This window comes from Mirounga angustirostris, unplaced genomic scaffold, assembly GCF_029215605.1.
Source record: "Mirounga angustirostris isolate CCGP_5_RB_7025 unplaced genomic scaffold, mMirAng1.0.hap1 SCAF_5, whole genome shotgun sequence".
Classification (NCBI taxonomy): Eukaryota; Metazoa; Chordata; class Mammalia; order Carnivora; family Phocidae; genus Mirounga; species Mirounga angustirostris.
The window spans coordinates 147,986,513-148,004,506 of record NW_026991713.1 but is presented as its reverse complement, the minus strand read 5'-3'; the positions used below and the strand labels follow the sequence as shown (position 1 = coordinate 148,004,506).

Sequence of the window (17,994 nt, the reverse complement as noted above, 5' to 3'; positions counted from 1 at the left end):
GGGGGAATGCATGCTCTGCTGGCCATGAGGCTGGGCTGTGGAGGTACTCTATCGGGGGAAAAGATTTGGGACCCAGAACTCAACTGAGCACACTCTTATTCCCCTGTCCCCCTCCCTGCACCACATTGAGGTTTCAAGCTTATTATGGAAACACCAGGAGTGGAAACACAAGTGGGTAAAGGCAGGTTTCTGCCTCAAGTCTTACTGGAGTGATAGGACTGTATTTGAAGAAACCAAACAAGGTGGCACAGGCAGCAGGTGAATGTCAGGGGAGCTGGGGCTCTGGAGTGGCTCTGGGAACAATAGAGAGGAGCGATGGATCCACTCCTTTCTCTGGATCCTGGAGAGGCTCTTTGCTGTCTGGCCAGGTTCTTCGAGGGTGAGGCACGCCCCACCAGCAGGCACAGGGCAGGTGGTTTAGGTGATAACAATATGGGGAGGAGTCACCGCCTAGCTTTGAATCACAGATTGAGAGCCAGTTTCCCTTTCCTGGTGATCTTGCAATGATTCTGATGACAAGGGGAGTCTCCTCCTGTGCTAGGGGGTCCTTAACACCTCCCAGGCTGACTGATAGATCCCGAACCTCAGGTTCACAGACTCTTTCAGGCAACAGGATCTGGCTAGAGTATACTGTTTTGTTGTTGTTGTTTTTGTTATTTTGGGTAGTGTTTGTATCTGTTAAGTTTGTCCTCTCTCTTTGGTGAATGGCACTGGTTTCCTGTTTCCTGTGATGCTATAGGGCTTCCTCTTGAAATAAATATAGTTAAATAAACAGAGTCGATTTAAAGGAAAAAAATTAAGTGAATGCTAGTTCACGTGGCATGTCGATAGAGCAGGAATGATGGCTTGACCGTGGTCAGCGTTTGGTAAATAGCGACGTGGTGGGAACAGAAGAGTGGGGCTTGCTGCCGTCGGTCTGGGTGTAAATCCACCCTCCACGTGTCTCATGGGGCCCTTGAGCAGTAGCTTCTCTGACCTTCAGTTTCTTCATGGATGAAATGAAGGCAACTTCTTTTGCAGGGCTGTTGTGTTATATCGAAGGTGATGTTTGCAAAGTGATGGGACACAGTAGACACTCCGCAAAGGGCAGAAACCCACCTGTTCCAGCCCCTGCCCTGGGCTGTCCATTCTGGGAGAGCCTTCTGAGTGCCCTCTGTCCTCCCACTGGCCGTGGGACAGCAGGTGCCACTGTCCCTGCTGGTGGGGGGGGGGGACCCACCTGGCTCTCTTCTGCAGCAGCCAGACCCCAACCTCCTTCCCTTTTAAAGGCAGAGTCTCAGTTCAAATGAACATCTTCCTGTCCTTGCTCCAGCCCGACAGAAAATCCCCTGCTTGGGGGATGGCGGTCTTGAGCAGCCATTAAATTCCAGAATTCAAAGAGAGATAACAGATCAGCCACTGAAGCAGCTGGGGAACCTCAGGATCTTGGGGGGGGGGTGGCCCTTTAGAGGGGGTCCCAAATATCATAAGGATCTCTAATTTCCACCCAGGGAGGCTTTCCCCTTGCAGAGCTCCCCAGCAGGACTGAAAAAAGGCACGGGACAATTTATTTTTTATTTATTTATTTTTAAAGATTTTACTTATTTGTCAGCGAGAGAGAGAGAGAGAGAGAGAGAGAGAGAGAGGGAGCACAAGCAGGGGGACCCGAAGGCAGAGGGAGAAGCAGGCTCCCCACTGAGCAAGGAGCCTTTTGTGGGGATTGATCCCAGGACCCTGGGATCATCACCTGAGCCGAAGGCAGATGCTTAACTGACTGAGCTGCCCAGGTGTCCTGCATCAGACAATTTAAACATGGCATTCTGGCCCCACCAGCTAGTGCACAATAAATTAGTATTTCCTAAAAGTGTTTCTAATTCTCTCTTCCGTAGCACAGTCTCCTGCCTTGTATTTTGGGGTGTATGCCAATAGCATTAACCTGTTAAATTAAAAGCTTAAACTATACTGTCCCCCGCCGTGGCCCTGTTTTGGAATTTCTTCAATTTTTCCACATACTAACTGCTCCCCCCACTCCACAGATGAGGCTTGGGTCCCTCTGGCCTCCTCCCCCATCCCCCCAAGAACCTCCAGAGCACATGAGTCCTCTCAGTTTCCAGATGGGGAAACTGAGGCGGGAAACGGGAAGGACAGGAGCAAGAAGTTGAAGAACAGCGCCAGAGAAGGGGTTCTAAAGCAGGGAGTCGGATTCCAGAACCCTCGTTCTTGACCCTTACGGGAAGGAGGGGAAGAGGAGAAAGGGGGAGCCGAGGGACAGGGGAGGGGAGGGAGTGGAAACCCGTCAGGGAGAGCGCGGGGGAGAGACTCCTGGCTCGAAGGAGCGGCGCTTTTCTCCCTTTTCCCCCGACCCAGGGACAGACTCCGCCCCAAACTTGGCTGGGGGAGCGCGGGGAGGCGGCCGGGGGGCCGGGGCGCTCCCGGGGCTGTGGCCTTTCCCGCCAGCGTCCCCCTCCCGCCTGCCGCTGTCCCTCCCACTCCACTCTCCCGGCCCCTGACATCACGGCCCGGGAGGCGGGATCCGGGAAGGAGGGGACGCGGGGAGGAGGCTCCGCGCCACCGCGAGGGAGGAGGGAGGGCGCGCAGTCCCAGCCCAGAGCTTCAAAACAGCCCGGCGGCCTCGCCTCGCGCCCCAGCCCGTCCGTCCGTCCAGCCGCCAGCGCCCGGTGAGTGGGGCTCGCCCTCCCCGGGAGGCGCGCGCGGGGCGCGGGACCACGTCGCGGGACCACGTCGCGGGGCTGCGGGCAGCGTGCGCCCGGGGAGCGGGCCGCGAGCTCCCGCACCCACGGGACCGAGGGGGGTCCTCGCCTTGGGTGGGGCGAGCAGGGAGGGGCCGAGGCCCATCCGTACCGAAATCCCACCGGTCCTCAGCCAGACGACCAGGGCGCGGACTTCCCCCCCCCCCCCGCCCCACTGCGCCGAGTTCACCCCGGACCCCGAATTCCACCTCCCCACCCCCGGACTGCTTCCTGCGCCTTTTGCGCCGAGGCGGGCGGGAAAAGTTTGGGGAGGAGTCAGGGCGGCTCCCCTCACCCTGGCCAACTGCGCTCCCGGGGCTGTCGGAGTCCAGGGCCGTCCCGTGTCGCAGGAAGGTCTCGGGCGCCTCGGCGCACCGTCCCCCGCCTCACCGAGCGGGAGGGACGGGCTGCGCCCAGGCCAGGGTCGGTGGGTCCCCTCCTCGACCCCGGCGGCGGCTCCGTTGCGCCCCCCAGCGACGAGGAGCAACTTCCTTAGATCTGGAGTGGTGGGGGAGCCTGGAGGCGCCGCTGGGATGAGGCTTCTCGCTCCCCACTCTGGTTGGGGTGGGGGGCTTTGAGGACCCCACCCGTGGATTCCAGAGAAAGGGGAGGCCAGAGCTCGTGTATAGAGGGACTATACACTCTCCAGGGTCCTAAACACACCCAAAGGAGGCCCTAACTTGGGGCTGACAGGGGGACATTATGACCAGGGGCCAGTCGAGGGTACCTGGATAGGAGGGACACCCTGCAGGGCAAAGCCCTCTGTCCAGGCCACAGAACCCAAAACCTGATTTTGGAACAAGGCAGACAGCCCAGTTTCAGGTTTGGGAAAAGGCGCACTGCCTCCTCCCAGGCTCCAAAGATGTGCATGTGGGGTGGGGTGGGGTGGGGTCAGGGGAGTGATCTTTTACCTTGGCTGTGTACCAGGTGGAGAGACCAGCCTGAAAAGTGATGGGGTGAGGAAGGGTGAGGGGCTTGAGAAACCTGCAGCCCAAATCCTGTATGATCCTGCCAATGCTACCTAGGAGGGGCAAATTCATAGGGACAGAAGCAGAAAGTACAAGTTACCAGGGACTGGGGCAGGGGGTGGGCAGTTACTGCTTACTGGGTCTGGAGTTTTTGTTGGGGAGGGCGAAAACATTTGGGGTATAGATAGTGATGATGGTTACATGACATTTTGGATGTATTTAAAGTATGTGAAATCTACAATTATAGGTGGTTAAATGATGGATAGTAGGTTATGTATATTTTACCACAATTAAAAAAAAAAAGGCTCCAGCCCCCTCTCTGCTTCCGTCTGAATTAGTAAGGAATCTCAGAGGCTGCTGACTGCTGCAGGTCACCTGTCCCCAGAATTTGGCCTCACTATAAGAAAGTGTAAGGAGGCTAAGGAGGGGAGAGGAGTTCGGGTTTCTCCAGGAGTCCGGAAAGGACCAGGATGAGAACCAAAGCTCATGGAACATTTGCAGGGTGCCTGGCAGTATGCATTGCGCCCACTCTCTCCCCTTCTGGAAGCCTCACACAGCTGCTTCCATCCCCGCTCCCAGGTGGCAGGTGGGGAGAGGCAGGCCAGAGACATTCAGTTTCTCAAGCTCACTGAGCCAGTAAGTGCCAAGAGCCAGACTTTGAATCCCCATCAGACTCCCCCCCCCCCCCCCCCCCCACCGCAAGCCTTTCCATATCCACCTGGAAATGCCCTGGTGGGTTTCCTGGAATTCAGGAGAGACCCTCCTGGAGAAACCAGGGCCCAGATGCCCACGGGGGCCTTGGCAGATGCCAAGCCCACAGCCGAGGGAGGGGCATGGGGGTGGCAGGAAGGTGCCGAACCTGTTTTCCCACTGAGGGACTTGGGATCTGCCGCCTCCACCCCTGCCAGGAATTGGGGAGTGGGAGTGAGAGTCTGAGAGCAGGCCACATAGCCTGGAGCCTCCTCTGTCCCCAAAGTGGGGAAACTGAGATTCACCTAAACAGGTGTTTGTGGTGGAAGGCATGGAGGTGGCCAGCCTGGTGGCCAGGCTTTGGGGCGGCCACTGGACCGCCCCACCCAGGGGAGAGGTGGCACCGTGTCTGGCTGGCGTGGCCCCGGGTGCATGGCACGGCTCAGGAGAGGCAAGCAGGGCTCCCCAGGGTGTAACTGTACATACCGGGCATGTCCGCTCGGTCACCCCGCCCCGCACACACGGGTATTTTATAAGGCCCTTTCTTCTGGAGTGGAAGTGAAAGTTTCACCTAGGTTTCCTTTCTCTGCCTCGCATGTAATATTCCAGGCAGGAGCTAAAACCGCGTGCGTGTGCGTACAGACTCTCCATTTTGTGGCAACAGGTGATTCATCAGTTGACTCCACTGGTCAATTTCTCATCCCCGGGGGACTCTCTTGTCCCTCTCTGCCACCTTCGAGGTGGATGGGGAGCCCAGCAGAGGCCAGCCCTTTGTCGTAGTAGGCTCAGCCGGACACAACCAGGGAGGGAAGGTTGTTGAGACAAAAATATATAAATGCCTTTCCAGGACAGATGGGATGGCGTTGGATTGCTGGCTGGTTGGCATGTTTGGGAGGAAGAGTCCAGCCACTGTCCTTGGGCAGATAGTGTGTGTGTGTGTGTGTGTTGTAATTTGTGGCTGCTGCCCGGCTCCGTGGACAGGTGGGGCCTCTGCACAGGCCACGGAGGCCCGAGTCTTGGAGGTTGGCTTCAGCTTGTCCAGGGAAGGAATAGGGGTTGGGGTGGGCGTGGCAGGAAGAGGAGGCTCCCCTGCTTGCCCCAGGAGGGATGGAGTCTGGCTTTGTGCAGGAGTTACCCAAAGAGGGCAGAGAGTGGACTCCTCTTCAGATGCATCTGGCTTTCGTTAGGGACAGGCCAAGGGGGTGTCTAAAAATATCGGAGACAGAGCTGCCACCCAGCGAGAGAGTGCTGGGCTAGTAACCCGATACCCAGAGTGGGGGCTGGGGGGGGGCTGTCTCTGACGCAGAAGAACCAGTGAAGCTCTGTTCCAGTCACTTGGGCTCTTCCAGGCAGCCAGACCTTGGGTGAAGGCCTGGGGTGAGGCCTGGGGGTGAGAGCTCTCTGCATTCAGGGCAGCCATGGGCCAAGATTGGGGAATTTCAAGGGCATGAGAACCTTAGAAAGTCCCAGTGTGACAATGAGGGACACGCGGCAGGGGGGGTGGGGTTTAACTCACCCAACATCACCCAGCAGGTTGGCAGCAGAACCAGGACTAGATCTGGATCTAGGGACTCACTGCCCAGGAGCCCAGTGGCTTAGGAGTGGTCATTGGGGTTCCAGGCGAGGTCCCCAGGGTCAGGGTCCCCTTAGGGCATGTCATCCATCTAGGATGCTGGGTTTCCACGCTTACGTACTGATGGGAGCAAGGTGGGCAGGAAGCCATGCTTAGGCATGGGTCACTCCCACTTGGCACTGGGTCACTGTGAGGCACAGCTGTCGGACTCTGGGGATGTTGGCCCATCCTGGGGCAGGATGTAGGGAGGAGGGGGGCTGGAGGAGAATTGGCTAAATGAGCCCCTCCCTCCTTCCCATCTGAAGACACTGTTGGTTTTGTTCACATGGGTATCTCCACTGCCTAATGAGTAGCCATTAACCAGAATAATTGAATTCCTTCAGCCCTCACCGTCCTTGGGAAGCAGGGCTTCTGTTGATCTAAAAGGGAACTGAGGGTGAAGAGATTGCCTGCACTCCCACCCTCTGTGGACAGGTTGGATGACCTCAGCTTCTAGAAGCTTCTTAGCATTCCTAGGTCTAGAGCTGGAGGAAGGGTCCCGCAGAGTGACGTTCAGCATCACGATGATCTTGAGAAATATAAGTGTGAATTAACTAGCTATGGCCCAGAATGGAGGGATGGACAAATTAAGTCCTTCAGTGCAGACTGCTTCCCCATAGAGAAGGCACTTTGAAGATTTCTTGTTCTGACACTTCTGATCACCAGCTTATCTGGCAACTGGCCTTTCCTTAATAATAAAAAAAAATTAATTAAAAAAATTTGCAGTGAATAAATACGACCCAAAGTCGTCTCATCAATCTTGTTTTCATGAATGCGTCCCACATTGGGTTGTCATGGGTAGCACGCAAGATAATTTTAAAAGTTTCTGCAGCTGAACATAAAACAGGAAAGAGTAATTAATGTCTTTTTCTCAGTTGGTATTTCAAAAAAACATAAACTGCACCCAGACCCATAATTTCACCAATACTATTGGGTAGAGTGAAACTAAAGTGTATGCTTTCAACTTTAAAAGTTTTTTTTTTAATCCTTTTTTTTTTTTTTTTAAAGTACGCTTCACGCCCAGCTTGGAGCCCAGCAAGGGGCTTGAACTCACAACCCTGAGATCAAGACCTGGGCTGAGATCAAGAGTCGGACGCCCAACCGACTGAGCCACCCAGGCGCCCCAACTTTAAAGCACTTTTTTAAATAATTGAGGGATTTTGTGAGTAAGCACAGGTGACCCGGAACAAAAATCTTAGGCCTGGAGTGACTGACATTTGGGAGTTGGCATAACCGGAACTTATGGGATGGACACAGTTCACACTTTTGACAACATGAGGGATCCGGAGCATCTGTGAGCTCCCCACCCAAGCTCCTCTTCTGCAAAGAGCCCCTGTGTTCATCTTAAGACCGAGTAGCCACTCAGCTTCCCGGGGAGTCTCACCATCTTTAGTGAGGGTCAGTGTGCTGCTGGGATGACCTTGGACGTCATTCTGTGGATTGGAGGAGTTGGTATATAGATGTAGACAGAAGTGGCTTGCTTGAACCCAGGGAAGGCTGAGGGAGAGGCTAGCTAGCCTGCTTGCATCTTGATGGGTGTTATTTAGCAGCTCTGTGCGGTGAGCTGCTACAGGCAGAGGGGGATCTCCCTCTCCTCAAAGGAGGCTGCTGTCTGGCCAGGGGATGATGAGTCCAGGGCACGCGCGCGCCCGCGCCAGGACCACAGTCGAGAGATGTGGTTTCAGGGAAGCCCATGGTCGTGCGGCCGGCGAGGCTTTCCTGAAGCCCCTAGGACCGCAGATGGGCTGGGAAGAGTCCCTAGGATTTGCCCAAGCAGTGATGGTTGTGGGTGTGCAGCCGGGAACGGAGGAAGAGAACAGATTCATGAACTACCTCCGTACCCGAAGTTCAAGAATAGGCAAATGGTCTTCCTGAATTCGGCAAGCTGCTCGGGTTCTGCAGGTTTGGGGGCAGGGAGCTTTAGGAGCTGGGTGGCCTGCTGGAGGCTCTGCGGACAGAGGGGCGGAGTGGGGGCTGGGCGGTCACCCGGGGCCGGAGTAATGGGGACTTAGCTCGGGAGGTGCCCTCCAGCCCCCACGGAGCACCCCGTTGGAGCATCCCACTGTGGATGCCTCGTGGGTGTGATGGGTTTCCTGTCCGGGTGCTGTGAACGGCAGAGGGGGCAACAGTGATACAGTGGCCTCGGCAGGACCATGATGAGAACCCCAGCAAGGTGTCCAGGACTCCGTGGGGGATGGGAGCCTGGAGCTTTGAAGAGCATTCAGAGACACACAAGGACCCAGGTATGGAACTGTGTTTTAGGTTGGAATTTGAGGGTAGTAGAAAATGACTTCGATTCTGCCGGTGTTGTTAGGAGCAAGAATAATAATTAGCATTGCTGCTCTTATAGCATTTGTAGGGCCCAGAGCAGTTTCCTGGGTTGCGGGCTTTATATTCTTTATCTCGTTTAAAATGAACAACAACCCTATGAGGTAGGGACTATTATTATTCCCGTTTATAGATGGAAGAGCAGAGCCTTAGAATTTTTGCTTAAAACCATCCAGTGGCTGTGTTTGGGTTTGAATCCAAGCCTCATGGACCCCAGAGACCCTACTGCATTTGGTGTATGCCCGTCACGTCCCTCATTGTAAAAACAGACTTCTGCGTCCTCTTCTTGAAATCATCCCTGCCTTTGAGCCAGGAAACTTCCTTTGTTAGAGATACTCTGGTGGGTGTCTGGGAGGCGAGCATTATTCCTCCAAAGTCAGCCCTCTTGGCCCCGAGGGTCCCGGGCATGAGCTTCCCACCCCCCCAGCCTGTCTCATGAAGGACAGGCCCCTGCTTGAGGGAGGCAAGGGCTGGTGGATGCAGGGATCCCCATCTGTTGAGTTCACCAGGGCACCTCCTGCATCCGGCGTGGAGCTAAGTGCGCAGTAGGTACCCGGTGAATCCCTGGCCCATGAGAGAGGGAGGCACCTGGTGTCCTGGGCTCTGCTTTTCAGCCGGCCCCGGGGGAGGAGTCCCAGAAGGAGGCCCCCGGCGGGTGGGTGAGGAGCCAGCTGGAGGCTGCAGGAGGTGAGAACGGAGGGGAGAGATTTGGGAGAGTGTGCAAGATAACTGGGGATGGGCAGCTGCCCTCTTCCCCTCCTGCAGCTGACTCTGTCTGGAGCCGGGTCAGGCCCGGGGGTCACAGTCAGCATCCATTTATATCAGTGGGACGGGTCACATTCTTCTAGGCCAGAGCCTGAAAGCGGCTTCATCACCGCCACGCCCAGAGTGTGGTCTGCACGCCCGCGGGCCTCTGGAGATGGTTTCTATAGCATACAGGCGGACGTTACAAACTGGGGTGTGCTCACATTTATTTTAAAGTGGATTACTAAAGTGTCAATCCCTTGGCAAGGGTTACTGATTTCCATTTTATGGAGTAATTCCCATTTATTTTATTTTATTTTATTTTAAAGATTTATTTATTTATTTGAGAGAGCGAGAATGAGAGAGAGCACATGAGAGGGAAGAGGGTCAGAGGGAGAAGCAGGCTCCCCGCCGAGCAGGGAGCCCGATGCGGGGCTCGATCCCGGGACTCCAGGATCATGACCTGAGCCGAAGGCAGTCGCCCAACCAACTGAGCCACCCAGGCGCCCCGGAGTAATCCCCATTTAAAGACTAACCGATTTAAGCTAGTTGTCGTACAGACAGGGGCCACGTGGAGAACAGGTGGTGCACGCACAGGGCAGGAATGAGGCAGTGGTGCCCTTGCACCCGGAGGCCCTTTACTCCGTGGTATGCCCACCCATCCCCCAGATGCCACAGGCATCGGCTGCTAATGATGTGGCTTCCCCTGCTCCGGAGAATTTCGAGAACCCCCTCACCCCTCTGGAGACACCTGGAAAGTCATGCTCCCAGCCCCTGGGCTGCTGGACCTCACCCCAGGACACCCACCCAGCCGTGTCCCAGAGCCTGGCTGAGCCCTGGCCCAGCCTCTCCCATGTGGGGCCCTGGTGCTTTCATGGCAGGTTCCAGGCAGGAGCTGAGGAGCCTTGGAAGATGCATTTCCCTGCACCCAGGGGCCTGCCCGTCCTCTAAGCCTGGAGGCCAACCTCGAAAGCAGGAGGCCAGGTGGGATTTCCCAGCTGGGAGGAGGACAGTGAGAGCCTGGAGGCCCTCTTACTGGAGAATCTTCTAGTCTTCACCCTCACTCCCAGGTCAGGGGCCGCAGATGGCTCTTAGGAGTCTTTGTGGGGTCAGAGGGTAGAGATGTTGGAATCCCAGCCCCCAGTGAACTCAGCCACTAATGCGCATTCGATCTCTACAGATCTGCCTATTCTGGACCTTGCCTATAAGTGGGATCATATGCTATGTGGCCTTTCGTGTCTGGATTTTTTACCCTCAGGTAATATATTCAAGGCTCATCCACGTGATAGCAGGAGTCAGGGCTTCCTTCCTTTTCATGGCCTAAGAATATTCTCCTGAATGGACAGACCGCATTTTGTTTATCCATTCATGAGTTGGGGGATACATGGGCTGTTTCCATCTCTTGGCCGTTGAGAATAATGCTGCCATCAACATTCCCGTACATATCTGGACATGTGTTTTCCTTTCTCTTGGGTAAATCCCTAGGAGTGGAATTGCTGGGTCCTACGGTAACCGTAGTTGCTTGAAGAGCGGCCAGACTCTTGTGCCAAGTGGCTGCCCCTTGTCATGTCCCCACCAGCTCACTTGCTCCTTGGAAGCTTCTGCTGGTGAGGCTCCTATCGATTCTCGAGCAGGTTCCTGGGGGCTGGGGCCTCTGGGTCTAAGTGAGGACCCATCAAAGGTTCTGGGACTGGCTGGTCCAGCGGAGTGGGCGGTGGGGGGCGTGTGTGGAAGGAAGGGGGGGCCACATGCTCTGCAGCCCCCTGGGTGGGGGCTGCTCGAGGGAAAACTGCAATCAATGAAAGGTGTTGTTTTCTGCATGATGCTGGAGTGACTTTGGGTGACTCTGGACACAACATTAAATGGCATTAAGCCACTTTTTGAGAAACTGGTCCCCTTTTCAGTTCTCTTTCAATGGTTCTGATTCCACCGCAGGCAAATGTTAGCTGGTGCTGACATGTTTCATGCCTTTCCGACTTAGTTTGCCTTCTTCAACCAGACAGAGTGGGTCTCCGGCTCAGCCCTTTGACAGACAACAGCACTGAGCCAGGACTTGTGGACTTTTTTGGGGGAGGGGGTGTTTATTTTCACAATCAGTCTCTATTTATGGCCAATGATGCTGATTTTCCGCTTCCAGGGAGCCAAAAGATTTCTTTTAAAAATATGCGTATTTCTGTTAGAGAACGGGTTTATTTAAAGACTGATACGCAGTAGAATCCCACGGTGGTACTTGAGAAGGTGACAGGCAAATAGAGTCTTAGAAACCCTTGTTCTGAAATGTAGGGCCCGATAATTAGATGCGGGGTCAGGAAGCGGTGAGGTCCCCGGTCCCGGGGCACATACAGATGGAAACCGGGTGCTGGGAAAATAATGCAGGCGGAGGCTTCGGGCAGGGGTGGCTCTGCATGATCACACAGCGCCTTTCGGCTGAGACAGCATGAGTTCGCGATTCTCATTGTGTGGGGTCGCTTTCCCACTTCCATGGCTCAACAGGGTCATAGCTGCAGACGCCACATCATCAGAGGTGCCCCAGTCCAAAGGGCAAGGGATTTGGGGGATAGCCTTTCCTTCACAGCCCATCCTCCCCCCCCAACTTCACCGGGCATCCTGGCGGAGAAATGGTACCCTGCAATTCCAAGTTCATGGCAATGGCTCCCCAGCTGGCTCAGCGTCTGCCCTGATCTTGAGTGTTTTACGGAGGGAATTTCTTCCTGTCTTTCCCCCACCCCACCCCCCGACCCCCCAGTTAAGGGGCGTGACCCGCCAGCTCTCAGGTTAGTGACTCTGTATGGGTGGGGAACCCTGGTGGAGAGATGCTGTGTTGGTCAGGGTTTTCCAAGAAGCAGAACCAGTTCAGGAGGTGTGTATGTAGAGAGAGATTTATTTTAAGGAATTGTTTTACCTAGTTATGGAGGCTGGTGAGTGCAAAGTCTGCAGGGCGGGCTGGTGGGCAGGAGACCCGGGGAAGAGCTGATGCTGCAGTTCGAGTCTGAAGGCCATCCACGGGCTGCATTCCTTCTTGCTTGGAGAAGGTCAGCCTTTCTGTTCTCTTCACGCCTTCACCTGATGGGACGAGGGCCACTCACACGAGGGAGGGTAATCCACTTTTCTCAAAGCCCACCAATTTAAATGTTAATCGCTTCTAAAGAACACCCTCACAGAAATACGGTGGCTCAACCAAGTTGACTCATACAACTGATGATCACAGCTATTTTAGGTAAGATAGATACCCAGCATGACATAAAATAGAACCCCTTTAAAGTCATTCCCTTTTGCGTTCCCTTCCAACCTTACAGGGAGAAAGTCTCAGTTCTGTGGCAGCATCTTTTTTTTTTTTAAAGATTTATTTATTTGACAGAGAGAAACACAACGAGAGAGGGAACACAAGCAGGGGGAGGGTCAGAGGGAGAAGCAGGCTTCCTGCTGAGCAGGGAGCCCGATGCGGGGCTCGATCCCAGGACCCTGGGATCATGACCCGAGCCGAAGGCAGACGCTTAACGACTGAGCCACCCAGGCGCCCCATGTGGCAGCATCTTTAATACTTCCCAAACACATGTGACATCCTGTTGCAGCAAGGAGAGACAGAGTTGGCCTTGGTCATGAGCTCTCAGCGGCCGCTGTTTCTAGCTGGGCATCTAATCACGTTGTTTTGTTTTCATTGTATTTCTTTTTCCCAGCACCCTCGATTAATGGCAGGTGATGCTGACTTTCCATGTGAGTCCTGATCCCGGGTCTCCTTTTATAAAGATGTAAAGAAGCGAGAACACGCAGGTAAACGACGACAGCAGAGCATCAGGCCAGGACAGGTGCTATGGGAGAAGAGTAAAGAAAGACTTTAGTTCATGTCACTGAGATCGTCATAAGCAAGTTTGCCCGATGCCACCTTCTCTGGTCTCTCCTCTCTGCTTCTGCATCTGCGTCCCACTGTCCACTCTGGGTTTTCTGAGGAACCCAGTAGGAGCAAGGGTGGTATGCGGATACCCCTGAGATTCTGAAGGCAGGAACAGGAGTGATGGATTTGGGACGGACGTAAGCCTAGCGGGCGGGGGTGGTGCCTGAAGTAGCCTCTAATGGTTTAAGGCTCGTCTGGCCTGGCGAAGTTGTAGGAAGTGATTCCTGGTCCCTAACTTGCCAGCAGAATGCACTTATAGAAAGGACATCTCCTGTCACTTAGGAAAGATGATAAGGCTGTGTTAGTGAATGCCATTGACCTGCTGGGGATTACTTGAAAGGCACTGATACAAAGTGTTTTGTGAAGGAGAACACGTTCCCAGCCTATTGGCTGTGAGGATGGGTAACACCCTGCATCTGACACCTGCTTCACCCCTAGCCACTGAATCCAAATCCACCTCACCCCCACGCTGACATGTGTGCCTGCAAGGACACCAGCAAGCCTCTCTGGGCTGGGGTCTGGGTTTGCTGGGTGGTGTAATTACAAGGAGCTCCTTGGATGACAGCAGCCAGCCGTGAGATCTTCAATTGAGGGGTCAGGCCTGGTCATTGGCAGAATGGCGGTTATTAGCTCTTCTGCAAAAGCTGCCCAAACTAGCAGACATTCAACAAAAATTTGCTGAGGAGCCTTGGGCTCTGGGCCTATGAAGATGAGTAAGGCCTGCTCTCTGTCCTTGAGAACGGAATCTGTTAAAGCACCATTTCCCCTGTACCACTTAGCTCTTGCCGTGTAACAAACCATTCTGGAACGTAATGGCTTAAAACAGAAAACACTTGTTTAGTTCATGATTCTGCGGGTGGGCAATGCAGGCTGGGCTCAGCTGGGCTCTCTCACGGGTCTGGGGTCAGCTGGTGAGTCAGCTGGGGGCTGGCTGGTCCAGCATGGTCTTTGCTGGAAAGGCTCACCTGGGCTCCGTGCAGTCTCCTACCCTCTAGCAAGCCACGCTGGGCTTGTTCTTGGGGTAGCTGAGCAGGGACAGAGAGAGAGGAAGTGCGTGAGGCCTCTTGAGGCCCCGGCTCAGCATTGGCACCGAGATAGAAGAAATCACGAGGGCAACCAGGGTTCAGTGGGTGGGGAAATAGATTTAAGAGAGCTTGAGTGGGAGGGGCAGAGGGAGAGGGAGAGAGAAACTCAAGCAGACTCTGAGCTGAGTGTGGAGCATGATGCGGGGCTCCATCCCACGACCCCGAGATCACCATTCGAGCCAAAACCAGAGTCAGACACTCAACTGACTGCGCCCCCCCCAGGCACCCCTACATTCTACTTCTTGAGGGTTCGATTTGCTAAAATTTTGTTAAAACCTTCTGTGCTTGTGAACATGAGGGACGTTGGTCTGCATTTTTCTTTTCTTGTGATGTCTTGCCTGCTTTTGGAACCAGGATAATGCTGGCCTCATAGAATGAGAGCATGTGTGTGGGTGTGGGCGGGGGGGGAGGGGGAGGCTCCCTACTCTTCGATTTTATGGAGGTGTTTATTGTATGGATTTGGTATTATTCTACCTTGAATGTTTGGCAGAATTCACCCGTGAAACCATCTAGGCCCGGGGTTTTATCTTGGGGAAGAGGCTCTAGGCCCTTGATAAGTATTTCTTTCTCCTTCCATTACCAAACTTGAAAGAAACATCTAGCTGCGTTTCTAAGCTCTCTAGCTCCTTGAAATCTGGCTCATTCAGCTGGCCCTTCGACACATATTTATTGGGCACCGTTTACGAACTGGGCACTGTTCTGACTGCTGGGAGTACCATCTGCACGCCATACGAGGGCCCTGTCGCAGGGGAAGCAAGAACACGCAGGTAAACAATGACAGCAGAGCATCAGGCCAGGACAGGTGCTATGGGAGAAGAGTAAAGAAAGGCTTCAGTTCACGTCACTGAGATCATCATCAGCAAGTTTGCCCGACGCCGCCTTCTCTGGTCTCTCCTCTCTGCTTCTGCTTCTGCGTCCCACTGTCCGCTCTGGGTTTTCTCCCCATCCTGTGCCCACCCCCCAGTCTTCTTCTCGGTGGGATTGCATATCCGCCAGGGGCTCCGTGTGCCGCCCGTGACCCGGGGGTCTGCTGGCCACTCTTATTCTCTCCTGCCCGTATTCCCACTGCCTGGACACATTTCCACATTGTTACATTGTTACTGTGGAGAGATGTGGCTCTCCCAGGGGGCCATTGCCCTCACCCCGAAAACATGCTCCTCCAACAGTGACCCACGCACATCAGGGGAAGCAGTGTCCACTCTGCTCAAGCTGGGGGCTCCCAATCCCCCAGCCTGGGGCCAGGCTTGGTGATTCTACTTCTGGAGAGCCCCCACTCGCTTATCTGCTCACCAGCCTGTTGGTGCCTCGGTCCAGACCCTTGTTTCTCACCAGGGATCTACCCCTTTGCCTCTTCCTTCCTTTTTTTTTTTTTTTAAAGATTTTATTTATTTATTTGAGAGAGAGAGAATGAGAGACAGAGAGCATGAGAGGGAGGAGGGTCAGAGGGAGAAGCAGACTCCCTGCCGAGCAGGGAGCCCGATGTGGGACTCGATCCCAGGACTCCAGGATCATGACCTGAGCCAAAGGCAGTCGCTTAACCAACTGAGCCACCCAGGTGCCCCCCCCTTTTTTTTAAGATTTTATTTATTTATTTGTCAGAGAGAAAGCATACAAGCAGGGGGAGTGGGAGAGGGGGAAGCAGGCTTCCTGTTGAGCAAGGAACCCGATGCGGGGCTCGATCCCAGGACCCTGGATCATGACCTGAGCTGAAGGCAGACGCTCAGTGACTGAGCCACTCGGGTGCCCCCTCTTTGCCTCCCTTCTAACCCATCTTCTGACTGTGGAATGTGTTTCTTCCAGAGGCAGGTTTCAGTATGTTCCTCCTTAAAAGCCTCCTACCCCTCCCCTCGGGCTCTGGGACAACGTGCAAGCTTCCGAGCAAGGCCCATGAGCAAGGCCCATGAAGCGTCTGGCCCAGCCCCAGGCCCTGCCCAGCACACACCCTACTCACAACACTTGCACTGCGGTGCTCTGAGCACGCCCCGTCCCCTGGCTCTCCTGCCAAACCGCCTGTTCTCCCGCCCTCCCCTTCCAGACCCAGCTCAGATGTCACTTCCTCCGTGAAGCCTCTGATGCCCCTGCGGGGCTGCTCACACCTCCCTCTGTGTTCTCACAGCATGCATGCCCTCATGTCATGTTTGCTTATGTAGCCACCCGTGTTCTTCACGGACCCGGCTGCTCCCAGGGGACGCGGGCCTGCCTGACTCATCTGTGTATCACCACCAGGTACGTGGTGGGCTCCCAATACATGCTTGTTGCGTGAATAATAGTTCCATTTTAAAACAGTGAGCAGAAGGCTGGAGTTTGAGCCTGCTTCTGCCACCTGCTAATTTGATGATCTGGGCAAATCCTCTAAGTTTGACTTTTAGCCTGCAAAGGGGATCATAGCCCTTGCCCATCCTTCTGACGGGGGGCTGTCACCTCAATGACACGTGTTTACCCTGCGTGCAGTGAAGACAGGCGCTTTCAGCCTGGGGGACTCGTGGGTGACCTGTGTCTCACTTTGTGGGTCCTAGAATAATGGTATGTAGTGCTGGCCAGCATCCAGAGCTACCTGTGGCCGCAGGAACTCGGACCCATCTGATCAGATCTTAAAGGCATAGGACCCCAGGAGGGAAAAGAAATTCAGATTTTGGGTGGGCAGATTGCCTGGGTTCAAATCCCAGATCCAGCCTTCGCTAGCTGTGTGACCTTGGGGAAGTTGCTTAACCTCTCTGAGCCTTTTCTTCACCTATTCAATGAGGCTAATTATAGCACCTACATCATAGTGTTTTTGTGAGGAATGAGTAAGAGCTTAGGAGGCACTGAATGTTGGCTGCTATCATCGGTGCATTGTGGTCATGATTATTCCAATAGACTGAAAGACTCGGGGCTGCACAGGCAGGATCATCCTGGGCCTCTGCCCCGGAGTGCCACTAGATCCCATTGTCCCTCCTGTTGCCCTTTCTGTGGCGAGCCAAGTGTTGGCGCTATGCCCAGAAGCCCCAGCCACAGTGAACGCAGAGCTGGGCCGCCCAGGGCACAGGGGCTTCCGCCAGCCCGAGGGCATCTTGGACGCCTGGATGTTCCAGCATGGCTGGTCTCCAGATCCCGGGGCAGGAGGCCGAGCTGACCTCTGCCTTCCTGAAAACGGAGGCCAAAGCCACTGCCCCTCCAAGCTCTGTGGGTGGTGGGAGGGGCTGGGCTTCCCGCCAGCCAGCCCCGGGGGGAGCACCTCCAGCTTGGGAGCGGGCCTCGGAGTCCCTCCGGCAGCGTGGCCTTCCCCCAGGGTTCAAACCTGGCCTTTTGAGCCGGAGCTGTGGGTGGAGTGCTTCTGGGTCGAGGGAATGACCCCGGACCTCCAGACGCCAGATATCTCAGGTCTGTTTTGAAAACTTCCACAGCTCAGGATTGTCCTCCTGCTTCCAGTTCTGGGAACGGGCTCCAACTCGGGCTGAGAATGGGCCGTGGTTTAAATTGTAGGAAGAACTCCCGAGAGTGGGAATAGAAGCGGGTGGGCCACGTGGCCGTCTTAACAGCGTGTGCTCTGCCCGCGGGAAGCTGGCCGGCTCGCTCTCTTGTTCCCTAGCACGTAATCGAGCAAGTGCCAGATCCCCTTCTTTTGAGCCACAGTGGCGGGGGCTGCAGCAGGGAGCTGTGTTTTTACGGAGGGAAGGAGAGGGGGGACCCTTGCTCTGCCTGAGGCAGGCCCCGTAACCTCTTTCTCACCTGCGAGACCTCATGGGGATGTCCCACCATCAGCAGCAAACCAAGTGTCGCTCCTGGGGGAGGGAGGGCTGGTGAGTCACCAGCAGGAGTTTCTCCCCACCCAGAACTAGACGTGCAGTGTGTGCACGCACGCACATACACACACACACACAAGGCAAACATCGGGCCAAGGTAAAGCAGGACGGCACCTCTATCTAAGAGCCAGCGAGGAGATGCCAATGTTTGGTGTGTCTTGTTT

At 55.0% G+C, this 17,994-nt stretch overlaps 1 protein-coding gene across 4 annotated transcripts in view; it reads left to right on the top strand.

Moving 5' to 3' along the window:
- Window positions 1–2,491: 2,491 nt before the first annotated feature.
- EMP2 (epithelial membrane protein 2) overlaps window positions 2,492–17,994 on the top strand; it is a 30,415-nt gene continuing 14,912 nt past the window's right edge. Inside the window, exons 1-3 of one of the 4 annotated variants that reach the window (XM_064592537.1) lie at window positions 2,492–2,657; window positions 10,252–10,329; window positions 12,749–12,842. The gene's annotated coding sequence lies outside the window, so the exon portion shown is untranslated. The remainder of the gene's footprint in view (window positions 2,658–10,251; window positions 10,330–12,748; window positions 12,843–17,994) is intronic. The other 3 variants (XM_045874961.3, XM_064592538.1, XM_045874956.3) reach the window with 3 other exon arrangements.